This window comes from Ranitomeya imitator, chromosome 10 (assembly GCF_032444005.1).
Source record: "Ranitomeya imitator isolate aRanImi1 chromosome 10, aRanImi1.pri, whole genome shotgun sequence".
Classification (NCBI taxonomy): domain Eukaryota; kingdom Metazoa; phylum Chordata; class Amphibia; order Anura; family Dendrobatidae; genus Ranitomeya; species Ranitomeya imitator.
In genome coordinates, this window is record NC_091291.1 from 3,817,492 (window position 1) to 3,829,678 (window position 12,187).

Genomic DNA, 12,187 nt, shown 5'->3' on the forward strand with positions numbered 1-12,187 from the left:
CCTGACATTCCGGCCTCAATCATACAGAAGCTGCTCCACCTGCAGAGATACAGTGAGGGCGTATCCGAGCCGCGTGTATACCGCGTGCCCACAAATACATGACCAACAGCGGCTGCACCACAGGAGCTGACACCCCAAGTCACCGGCCCAGCACAGACCCCAAGATCCTGACCCCTTGAGATCTGCAGAGCATCGCTCCTCCTGACAGATCTGCAGAGCATCGCTCCTCCCTGTGATCATTGCTGGGTTGGAGCCGGTATATCTGAGGTCGGGGTGCGGTTCTCACCTTTGTCATCTGGTTGTCTTGGAGATGAGATAAGTCGCAGTGATCGCACTGTCCCAAGACGCGGCGTCCCCGGATGGCGGTGATTACTCCTCGCTCAATAAATATTCTATATTCAATAAGTGGAAGGGTCACATGACCGTCGTCTGATACCTGAACACGGGGGTCAGAGGTCGCTGTACCCGAGCACAGAGGTCATTGGTGGAAACTGGTATCCTAGATGAAAACCAGGTGACAGCTAACGCCTGTATCTCACTGCCATCATGACCACCGCCAGGTCTGTCTCCTCTGTGCCCAACCCCAGGCACTGCCATCATGACCACCGCCAGCTCTGTCTCCTCTGTGCCCACCCCCGGGCACTGCCATCCTGACCACCGCCAGCTCTGTCTCCTCGGTGCCCACCCCCAGGCACTGCCATCATGACCACCGCCAGCTCTGTCTCCTCTGTGCTCACCCCCGGGCACTGCCATCCTGACCACCGCCAGCTCTGTCTCCTCTGCCCACCTCCGGGCACTGCCATCTTGACCACCGCCAGCTCTGTCTCCTCTGTGCTCACCCCCGGGCACTGCCATCCTGACCACCGCCAGCTCTGTCTCCTCTATGCCCACCCCCGGGCACTGCCATCCTGACCACCGCCAGGTCTGTCTCCTCTGTGCTCACCCCCGGGCACTGCCATCCTGACCACCGCCAGCTCTGTCTCCTCTATGCCCACCCCCGGGCACTGCCATCCTGACCACCGCCAGCTCTGTCTCCTCTGTGCTCACCCCCGGGCACTGCCATCCTGACCACCGCCAGCTCTGTCTCCTCTGCCCACCCCCGGGCACTGCCATCTTGACCACCGCCAGCTCTCTCTCTATGCCCACCCCCGGGCACTGCCATCCTGACCACCGCCAGGTCTGTCTCCTCTGTGCTCACCCCCATGCACTGCCATCCTGACCACCGCCAGCTCTGTCTCCTCTGTTGCCACCCCTGGGCACTGCCATCCTGACCACCGCCAGGTCTGTCTCTGTGCCCACCCCAGGCACTGCCATCCTGACCACCGCCAGGTCTGTCTCCTCCGTGCCCACCCCCAGGCACTGCCATCCTGACCACCGCCAGCTCTGTCTCCTCTGTGCCCACCCCTGGGCACTGCCATCCTGACCACCGCCAGGTCTGTCTCCTCTGTGCTCACCCCCGGGCACTGCCATCCTGACCACCGCCAGCTCTGTCTCCTCTGCCCACCCCCGGGCACTGCCATCTTGACCACCGCCAGCTCTCTCTCCTCTATGCCCACCCCCGGGCACTGCCATCCTGACCACCGCCAGGTCTGTCTCTGTGCTCACCCCCGGGCACTGCCATCCTGACCACCGCCAGCTCTGTCTCCTCTGTTGCCACCCCCGGGCACTGCCATCCTGACCACCGCCAGGTCTGTCTCTGTGCCCACCCCGGGCACTGCCATCCTGACCACCGCCAGGTCTGTCTCCTCCGTGCCCACCCCCAGGCACTGCCATCCTGACCACCGCCAGGTCTGTCTCCTCTGTGCCCACCCCTGGGCACTGCCATCCTGACCACCGCCAGGTCTGTCTCCTCTGTGCTCACCCCCGGGCACTGCCATCCTGACCACCGCCAGGTCTGTCTCCTCTGTGCTCACCCCCGGGCACTGCCATCCTGACCACCGCCAGGTCTGTCTCCTCTGTGCCCACCCCCGGGCACTGCCACCCTGACCACCGCCAGGTCTGTCTCCTGTGCCCACCCCCGGGCACTGCCACCCTGACCACCGCCAGCTCTGTCTCCTGTGCCCACCCCCGGGCACTGCCACCCTGACCACCGCCAGCTCTGTCTCCTCTGTGCTCACCCCCGGGCACTGCCATCCTGACCACCGCCAGGTCTGTCTCCTCTGTGCCCACCCCCGGGCACTGCCATCCTGACCACCGCCAGGTCTGTCTCCTCTGTGCTCACCCCCAGGCACTGCCATCCTGACCACCGCCAAATCTGTCTCCTCTGTGCCCACCCCCGGGCACTGCCATCCTGACCACCGCCAAGTTTGTCTCCTCTGTGCTCACCCCCGGGCACTGCCATCCTGACCACCGCCAGGTCTGTCTCCTCTGTGCCCACCCCCGGGCACTGCCATCCTGACCACCGCCAGGTCTGTCTCCTCTGTGCTCACCCCCGGGCACTGCCATCCTGACCACCGCCAGCTCTGTCTCCTCTGCCCACCCCCGGGCACTGCCATCTTGACCACCGCCAGCTCTCTCCTCTATGCCCACCCCCGGGCACTGCCATCCTGACCACCGCCAGGTCTCTCTCCTCTGTGCTCACCCCCGGGCACTGCCATCCTGACCACCGCCAGCTGTCTCCTCTGTTGCCACCCCCGGGCACTGCCATCCTGACCACCGCCAGGCCTGTCTCCTCTGTGCCCTCCCTCGGGCACTGCCATCCTGACCACCACCAGCTCTGTCTCCTCTGTGCCCACCCCCGGGCACTGCCATCCTGACCACCGCCAGGTCTCTCTCCTCTGTGCCCAGCCCCGGGCACCGCCATCCTGACCACCGCCAGCTCTGTCTCCTCTGTTGCCACCCCCGGGCACTGCCATCCTGACCACCGCCAGGCCTGTCTACTCTGTGCCCACCCTCGGGCACTGCCATCCTGACCACCACCAGCTCTGTCTCCTCTGTGCCCACCCCAGGGCACTGCCATCCTGACCACCGCCAGCTCTGTCTCCTCTGTGCCCACCCCCGGGCACGGCCATCCTGACCACCGCCAGCTCTGTCTCCTCTGTGCCCACCCCCGGGCACTGCCATCCTGACCACCGCCAGGTCTCTCCTCTGTGCTCACCCCCGGGCACTGCCATCCTGACCACTGCCAGCTCTGTCTCCTCTATGCCCACCCCCAGGCACTGTCATCCTGACCACTGCCAGCTCTGTCTCCTCTATGACCACCCCCGGGCACTGCCATCCTGACAACCGCCAGGTCTGTCTCCTCTGTGCTCACCCCCGGGCACTGCCATCCTGACCACCGCCAGCTCTGTCTCCTCTATGCCTACCCCCGGGCACTGCCATCCTGACCACCGCCAGGTCTGTCTCCTCTGTTGCCACCCCCGGGCACTGCCATCCTGACCACCGCCAGGTCTGTCTCTTCAGTACCCACCCCCGGGCACTGCCATCCTGACCATCGCCAGGTCTGTCTCCTCTGTGCTCACCCCCGAGCACTGCCATCCTGACCACCGCCAGCTCTGTCTCCTCTATGCCCACCCCCGGGCACTGCCATCCTGACCATCGCCAGGTCTGTCTCCTCTGTGCTCACCCCCGGGCACTGCCATCCTGACCACCGCCATCAGGTCTGTCTCCTCCGTGCTCACCTATGGGCAGTGCCATCCTGACCACCGCCAGCTCTGTCTCCACTGTGCCCACCCCCGGGCATGGCCATCCTGACCACCGCCAGCTCTGTCTCCTCTGTGCCCACCCCCGGGCACTGCCATCCTGACCACCGCCAGGTCTCTCCTCTGTGCTCACCCTCGGGCACTGCTATCCTGACCATCGTCAGGTCTGTCTCCTCTGTGCCCACCCCCGGGCACTGCCACCCTGACCTTCACCAGGTCTGTCTCCTCTGTGCCCACCCCCGGGCACTGCCATCCTGACCACCGCCAGGTCTGTCTCCTCTGTGCCCACCCCCGGGCACTGCCATCCTGACCACCGCCAGGTCTGTCTCCTCTGTGCTCACCCCCGGGCACTGCCATCCTGACCACCGCCAGGTCTGTCTCCTCTGTGCTCACCCCCGGGCACTGCCATCCTGACCACCGCCAGCTCTGTCTACTCGGCCCACCCCCGGGCACTGCCATCTTGACCACCGCCAGCTCTCTCTCCTCTATGCCCACCCCCGGGCACTGCCATCGTGACCACCGCCAGGTCTCTCTCCTCTGTGCTCACCCCTGGGCACTGCCATCCTGACCACCGCGAGCTCTGTCTCCTCTGCCCACCCCCGGGCACTGCCATCATGACCACCGCCAGGTCTGTCTCCTCTGTGCCCAACCCCAGGCACTGCCATCATGACCACCGCCAGCTCTGTCTCCTCTGTGCCCACCCCCGGGCACTGCCATCCTGACCACCGCCAGCTCTGTCTCCTCGGTGCCCACCCCCAGGCACTGCCATCATGACCACCGCCAGCTCTGTCTCCTCTGTGCTCACCCCCGGGCACTGCCATCCTGACCACCGCCAGCTCTGTCTCCTCTGCCCACCTCCGGGCACTGCCATCTTGACCACCGCCAGCTCTGTCTCCTCTGTGCTCACCCCCGGGCACTGCCATCCTGACCACCGCCAGCTCTGTCTCCTCTATGCCCACCCCCGGGCACTGCCATCCTGACCACCGCCAGGTCTGTCTCCTCTGTGCTCACCCCCGGGCACTGCCATCCTGACCACCGCCAGCTCTGTCTCCTCTATGCCCACCCCCGGGCACTGCCATCCTGACCACCGCCAGCTCTGTCTCCTCTGTGCTCACCCCCGGGCACTGCCATCCTGACCACCGCCAGCTCTGTCTCCTCTGCCCACCCCCGGGCACTGCCATCTTGACCACCGCCAGCTCTCTCTCTATGCCCACCCCCGGGCACTGCCATCCTGACCACCGCCAGGTCTGTCTCCTCTGTGCTCACCCCCATGCACTGCCATCCTGACCACCGCCAGCTCTGTCTCCTCTGTTGCCACCCCTGGGCACTGCCATCCTGACCACCGCCAGGTCTGTCTCTGTGCCCACCCCAGGCACTGCCATCCTGACCACCGCCAGGTCTGTCTCCTCCGTGCCCACCCCCAGGCACTGCCATCCTGACCACCGCCAGCTCTGTCTCCTCTGTGCCCACCCCTGGGCACTGCCATCCTGACCACCGCCAGGTCTGTCTCCTCTGTGCTCACCCCCGGGCACTGCCATCCTGACCACCGCCAGCTCTGTCTCCTCTGCCCACCCCCGGGCACTGCCATCTTGACCACCGCCAGCTCTCTCTCCTCTATGCCCACCCCCGGGCACTGCCATCCTGACCACCGCCAGGTCTGTCTCTGTGCTCACCCCCGGGCACTGCCATCCTGACCACCGCCAGCTCTGTCTCCTCTGTTGCCACCCCCGGGCACTGCCATCCTGACCACCGCCAGGTCTGTCTCTGTGCCCACCCCGGGCACTGCCATCCTGACCACCGCCAGGTCTGTCTCCTCCGTGCCCACCCCCAGGCACTGCCATCCTGACCACCGCCAGGTCTGTCTCCTCTGTGCCCACCCCTGGGCACTGCCATCCTGACCACCGCCAGGTCTGTCTCCTCTGTGCTCACCCCCGGGCACTGCCATCCTGACCACCGCCAGGTCTGTCTCCTCTGTGCTCACCCCCGGGCACTGCCATCCTGACCACCGCCAGGTCTGTCTCCTCTGTGCCCACCCCCGGGCACTGCCACCCTGACCACCGCCAGGTCTGTCTCCTGTGCCCACCCCCGGGCACTGCCACCCTGACCACCGCCAGCTCTGTCTCCTGTGCCCACCCCCGGGCACTGCCACCCTGACCACCGCCAGCTCTGTCTCCTCTGTGCTCACCCCCGGGCACTGCCATCCTGACCACCGCCAGGTCTGTCTCCTCTGTGCCCACCCCCGGGCACTGCCATCCTGACCACCGCCAGGTCTGTCTCCTCTGTGCTCACCCCCAGGCACTGCCATCCTGACCACCGCCAAATCTGTCTCCTCTGTGCCCACCCCCGGGCACTGCCATCCTGACCACCGCCAAGTTTGTCTCCTCTGTGCTCACCCCCGGGCACTGCCATCCTGACCACCGCCAGGTCTGTCTCCTCTGTGCCCACCCCCGGGCACTGCCATCCTGACCACCGCCAGGTCTGTCTCCTCTGTGCTCACCCCCGGGCACTGCCATCCTGACCACCGCCAGCTCTGTCTCCTCTGCCCACCCCCGGGCACTGCCATCTTGACCACCGCCAGCTCTCTCCTCTATGCCCACCCCCGGGCACTGCCATCCTGACCACCGCCAGGTCTCTCTCCTCTGTGCTCACCCCCGGGCACTGCCATCCTGACCACCGCCAGCTGTCTCCTCTGTTGCCACCCCCGGGCACTGCCATCCTGACCACCGCCAGGCCTGTCTCCTCTGTGCCCTCCCTCGGGCACTGCCATCCTGACCACCACCAGCTCTGTCTCCTCTGTGCCCACCCCCGGGCACTGCCATCCTGACCACCGCCAGGTCTCTCTCCTCTGTGCCCAGCCCCGGGCACCGCCATCCTGACCACCGCCAGCTCTGTCTCCTCTGTTGCCACCCCCGGGCACTGCCATCCTGACCACCGCCAGGCCTGTCTACTCTGTGCCCACCCTCGGGCACTGCCATCCTGACCACCACCAGCTCTGTCTCCTCTGTGCCCACCCCAGGGCACTGCCATCCTGACCACCGCCAGCTCTGTCTCCTCTGTGCCCACCCCCGGGCACGGCCATCCTGACCACCGCCAGCTCTGTCTCCTCTGTGCCCACCCCCGGGCACTGCCATCCTGACCACCGCCAGGTCTCTCCTCTGTGCTCACCCCCGGGCACTGCCATCCTGACCACTGCCAGCTCTGTCTCCTCTATGCCCACCCCCAGGCACTGTCATCCTGACCACTGCCAGCTCTGTCTCCTCTATGACCACCCCCGGGCACTGCCATCCTGACAACCGCCAGGTCTGTCTCCTCTGTGCTCACCCCCGGGCACTGCCATCCTGACCACCGCCAGCTCTGTCTCCTCTATGCCTACCCCCGGGCACTGCCATCCTGACCACCGCCAGGTCTGTCTCCTCTGTTGCCACCCCCGGGCACTGCCATCCTGACCACCGCCAGGTCTGTCTCTTCAGTACCCACCCCCGGGCACTGCCATCCTGACCATCGCCAGGTCTGTCTCCTCTGTGCTCACCCCCGAGCACTGCCATCCTGACCACCGCCAGCTCTGTCTCCTCTATGCCCACCCCCGGGCACTGCCATCCTGACCATCGCCAGGTCTGTCTCCTCTGTGCTCACCCCCGGGCACTGCCATCCTGACCACCGCCATCAGGTCTGTCTCCTCCGTGCTCACCTATGGGCAGTGCCATCCTGACCACCGCCAGCTCTGTCTCCACTGTGCCCACCCCCGGGCATGGCCATCCTGACCACCGCCAGCTCTGTCTCCTCTGTGCCCACCCCCGGGCACTGCCATCCTGACCACCGCCAGGTCTCTCCTCTGTGCTCACCCTCGGGCACTGCTATCCTGACCATCGTCAGGTCTGTCTCCTCTGTGCCCACCCCCGGGCACTGCCACCCTGACCTTCACCAGGTCTGTCTCCTCTGTGCCCACCCCCGGGCACTGCCATCCTGACCACCGCCAGGTCTGTCTCCTCTGTGCCCACCCCCGGGCACTGCCATCCTGACCACCGCCAGGTCTGTCTCCTCTGTGCTCACCCCCGGGCACTGCCATCCTGACCACCGCCAGGTCTGTCTCCTCTGTGCTCACCCCCGGGCACTGCCATCCTGACCACCGCCAGCTCTGTCTACTCGGCCCACCCCCGGGCACTGCCATCTTGACCACCGCCAGCTCTCTCTCCTCTATGCCCACCCCCGGGCACTGCCATCGTGACCACCGCCAGGTCTCTCTCCTCTGTGCTCACCCCTGGGCACTGCCATCCTGACCACCGCGAGCTCTGTCTCCTCTGCCCACCCCCGGGCACTGCCATCCTGACCACCACCAGCTCTGCCTCCTCTGTTGCCACCCCCGGGCACTGCCATCCTGACCACCGCCAGGTCTGTCTCCTCTGTTGCCACCCCCGGGCACTGCCATCCTGACCACCGCCAGGTCTGTCTCTTCAGTACCCACCCCCGGGCACTGCCATCCTGACAACCGCCAGGTCTGTCTCCTCTGTGCTCACCCCCGGGCACTGCCATCCTGACCACCGCCAGCTCTGTCTCCTCTATGCCCACCCCCGGGCACTGCCATCCTGACCACCGCCGGGTCTGTCTCCTCTGTTGCCACCCCCGGGCACTGCCATCCTGACCACCGCCAGGTCTGTCTCTTCAGTACCCACCCCCGGGCACTGCCATCCTGACCATCGCCAGGTCTGTCTCCTCTGTGCTCACCCCCGAGCACTGCCATCCTGACCACCGCCAGCTCTGTCTCCTCTGTGCTCACCCCCGGGCACTGCCATCCTGACCACCGCCATCAGGTCTGTCTCCTCCGTGCTCACCTATGGGCAGTGCCATCCTGACCACCGCCAGCTCTGTCTCCACTGTGCCCACCCCCGGGCATGGCCATCCTGACCACCGCCAGCTCTGTCTCCTCTGTGCCCACCCCCGGGCACTGCCATCCTGACCACCGCCAGGTCTCTCCTCTGTGCTCACCCTCGGGCACTGCTATCCTGACCACCGTCAGGTCTGTCTCCTCTGTGCCCACCCCCGGGCACTGCCACCCTGACCTTCACCAGGTCTGTCTCCTCTGTGCCCACCCCCGGGCACTGCCATCCTGACCACCGCCAGGTCTGTCTCCTCTGTGCCCACCCCCGGGCACTGCCATCCTGACCACCGCCAGGTCTGTCTCCTCTGTGCTCACCCCCGGGCACTGCCATCCTGACCACCGCCAGGTCTGTCTCCTCTGTGCCCACCCCCGGGCACTGCCATCCTGACCACCGCCAGGTCTGTCTCCTCTGTGCTCACCCCCGGGCACTGCCATCCTGACCACCGCCAGCTCTGTCTACTCGGCCCACCCCCGGGCACTGCCATCTTGACCACCGCCAGCTCTCTCTCCTCTATGCCCACCCCCGGGCACTGCCATCGTGACCACCGCCAGGTCTCTCTCCTCTGTGCTCACCCCTGGGCACTGCCATCCTGACCACCGCGAGCTCTGTCTCCTCTGCCCACCCCCGGGCACTGCCATCCTGACCACCACCAGCTCTGCCTCCTCTGTTGCCACCCCCGGGCATTGCCATCCTGACCATCGCCAGGTCTGTCTCCTCTGTGCCCACCCTCGGGCACTGCCATCCTGACCACCACCAGCTCTGTCTCCTCTGTGCCCACCCCAGGGCACTGCCATCCTGACCACCGCCAGCTCTGTCTCTGTGCCCACCCCCGGGCACGGCCATCCTGACCACCACCAGCTCTGCCTCCTCTGTGCCCACCCCCGGGCACTGCCATCCTGACCACCGCCAGGTCTCTCCTCTGTGCTCACCCCCGGGCACTGCCATCCTGACCACCGCCAGCTCTATCTCCTCTATGCCCATCCCCAGGCACTGCCATCCTGACCACCGCCAGCTCTATCTCCTCTATGCCCACCCCCGGGCACTGCCATCTTGACCACCGCCAGGTCTGTCTCCTCTGTGCTCACCCCCGGGCACTGCCATCCTGACCACCGCCAGGTCTGTCTCCTCTGTTGCCACCCCCGGGCACTGCCATCCTGACCACTGCCAGGTCTGTCTCTTCAGTACCCACCCCCGGGCACTGCCATCCTGACCATCGCCAGGTCTGTCTCCTCTGTGCTCACCCCCGGGCACTGCCATCCTGACCACCGCCATCAGGTCTGTCTCCTCCGTGCTCACCTATGGGCAGTGCCATCCTGACCACCGCGAGCTCTGTCTCCTCTGTGCCCACCCCCGGGCACTGCCATCCTGACCACCACCAGCTCTGCCTCCTCTGTTGCCACCCCCGGGCACTGCCATCCTGACCATCGCCAGGTCTGTCTCCTCTGTGCCCACCCTCGGGCACTGCCATCCTGACCACCACCAGCTCTGTCTCCTCTGTGCCCACCCCAGGGCACTGCCATCCTGACCACCGCCAGCTCTGTCTCCTCTGTGCCCACCCCCGGGCACGGCCATCCTGACCACCGCCAGCCCTGTCTCCTCTGTGCCCACCCCCGGGCACTGCCATCCTGACCACCGCCAGGTCTCTCCTCTGTGCTCACCCCCGGGCACTGCCATCCTGACCACCGCCAGCTCTATCTCCTCTATGCCCAACCCCAGGCACTGCCATCCTGACCACCGCCAGCTCTGTCTCCTCTATGCCCACCCCCGGGCACTGCCATCTTGACCACCGCCAGGTCTGTCTCCTCTGTGCTCACCCCCGGGCACTGCCATCCTGACCACCGCCAGGTCTGTCTCCTCTGTTGCCACCCCCGGGCACTGCCATCCTGACCACCGCCAGGTCTGTCTCTTCAGTACCCACCCCCGGGCACTGCCATCCTGACCATCGTCAGGTCTGTCTTTTCTGTGCTCACCCCCGGGCACTGCCATGCTGACCACCGCCATCAGGTCTGTCTCCTCCGTGCTCACCTATGGGCAGTGCCATCCTGACCACCGCCAGCTCTGTCTCCTCTGTGCCCACCCCCGGGCACGGCCATCCTGACCATCGCCAGGTCTGTCTCCTCTGTGCCCACCCCCGGGCACTGCCATCCTGACCATCGCCAGGTCTGTCTCCTCTGTGCTCACCCCTGGGCACTGCCATCCTGACCACCGCCAGCTCTGTCTCCTCTATGCCCACCCCCGGGCACTGCCATCCTGACCACCGCCATCTGGTCTGTCTCCTCCGTGCTCACCTATGGGCAGTGCCATCCTGACCACCGCCAGGTCTGTCTCCTCTGTGCTCACCCCCGGGCACTGCCATCCTGACCACCGCCAGGTCTGTCTCCTCTGTGCTCACCCCCGGGTACTGCCATCCTGACCACCGCCAGCTCTGTCTCCTCTGTGCTCACCCCCGGGCACTGCCATCCTGACCACCGCCAGCTCTGTTTCCTCTGTGCCCACCCCCGGGCACTGCCATCCTGACCACCGCCAGCTCTGTTTCCTCTGTGCCCACCCCCGGGCACCGCCATCCTGACCACCGCCAGCTCTGTCTCCTCTATGCCCACCCCCGGGCACTGCCATCATGACCACCGCCAGCTCTGTTTCCTCTGTGCCCACCCCCGGGAACCGCCATCCTGACCACCGCCAGCTCTGTCTCCTCTATGCCCACCCCCGGGCACTGCCATCCTGACCACCGCCAGCTCTGTTTCCTCTGTGCTCACCCCCGGGCACTGCCATCCTGACCATCGCCAGGTCTGTCTCCTCTGTGCTCACCCCTGGGCACTGCCATCCTGACCACCGCCAGCTCTGTCTCCTCTGTGCTCACCCCCGGGCACTGCCATCCTGACCACCGCCAGCTCTGTCTCCTCTGTGCCCACCCCCGGGCACTGCCATCCTGACCACCGCCAGCTCTGTCTCCTCTGTGCCCACCCCCGGGCACTGCCATCCTGACCACCGCCAGCTCTGTCTCCTCTGTGCTCACCCCCGGGCACTGCCATCCTGACCACCGCCAGCTCTGTTTCCTCTGTGCCCACCCCCGGGCACTGCCATCCTGACCACCGCCAGCTCTGTTTCCTCTGTGCCCACCCCCGGGCACCGCCATCCTGACCACCGCCAGCTCTGTCTCCTCTATGCCCACCCCCGGGCACTGCCATCCTGACCATCGCCAGGTCTGTCTCCTCTGTGCCCACCCCCGGGCACTGCCATCCTGACCACCGCCAGCTCTGTCTCCTCTATGCCCACCCCCGGGCACTGCCATCCTGACCACCGCCAGCTCTGTCTCCTCTATGCCCACCCCTGGGCACTGCCATCCTGACCACCGCCAGCTCTGTCTCCTCTATGCCCACCCCCGGGCACTGCCATCCTGACCACCGCCATCAGGTCTGTCTCCTCCGTGCTCACCTATGGGCAGTGCCATGCAGGCCGCTGCCGGGTCTGTCGCCTGTGTTGGGCTCACCCTAAACCGAATGCACAAGACGACATTCACACTGTCCTGCTCCACTGCCACCAAAAGCGCAGTCCCGGTCGTGCTAGTAGCTAGTTGGGCCTGTAGGTGGCGCCCTCTGCTCTCCGGAGACCCCGTCCTGGCAGAGATTTCAGTATCTGGCAGATTTTCATTTTACCCATTGTGTTTTA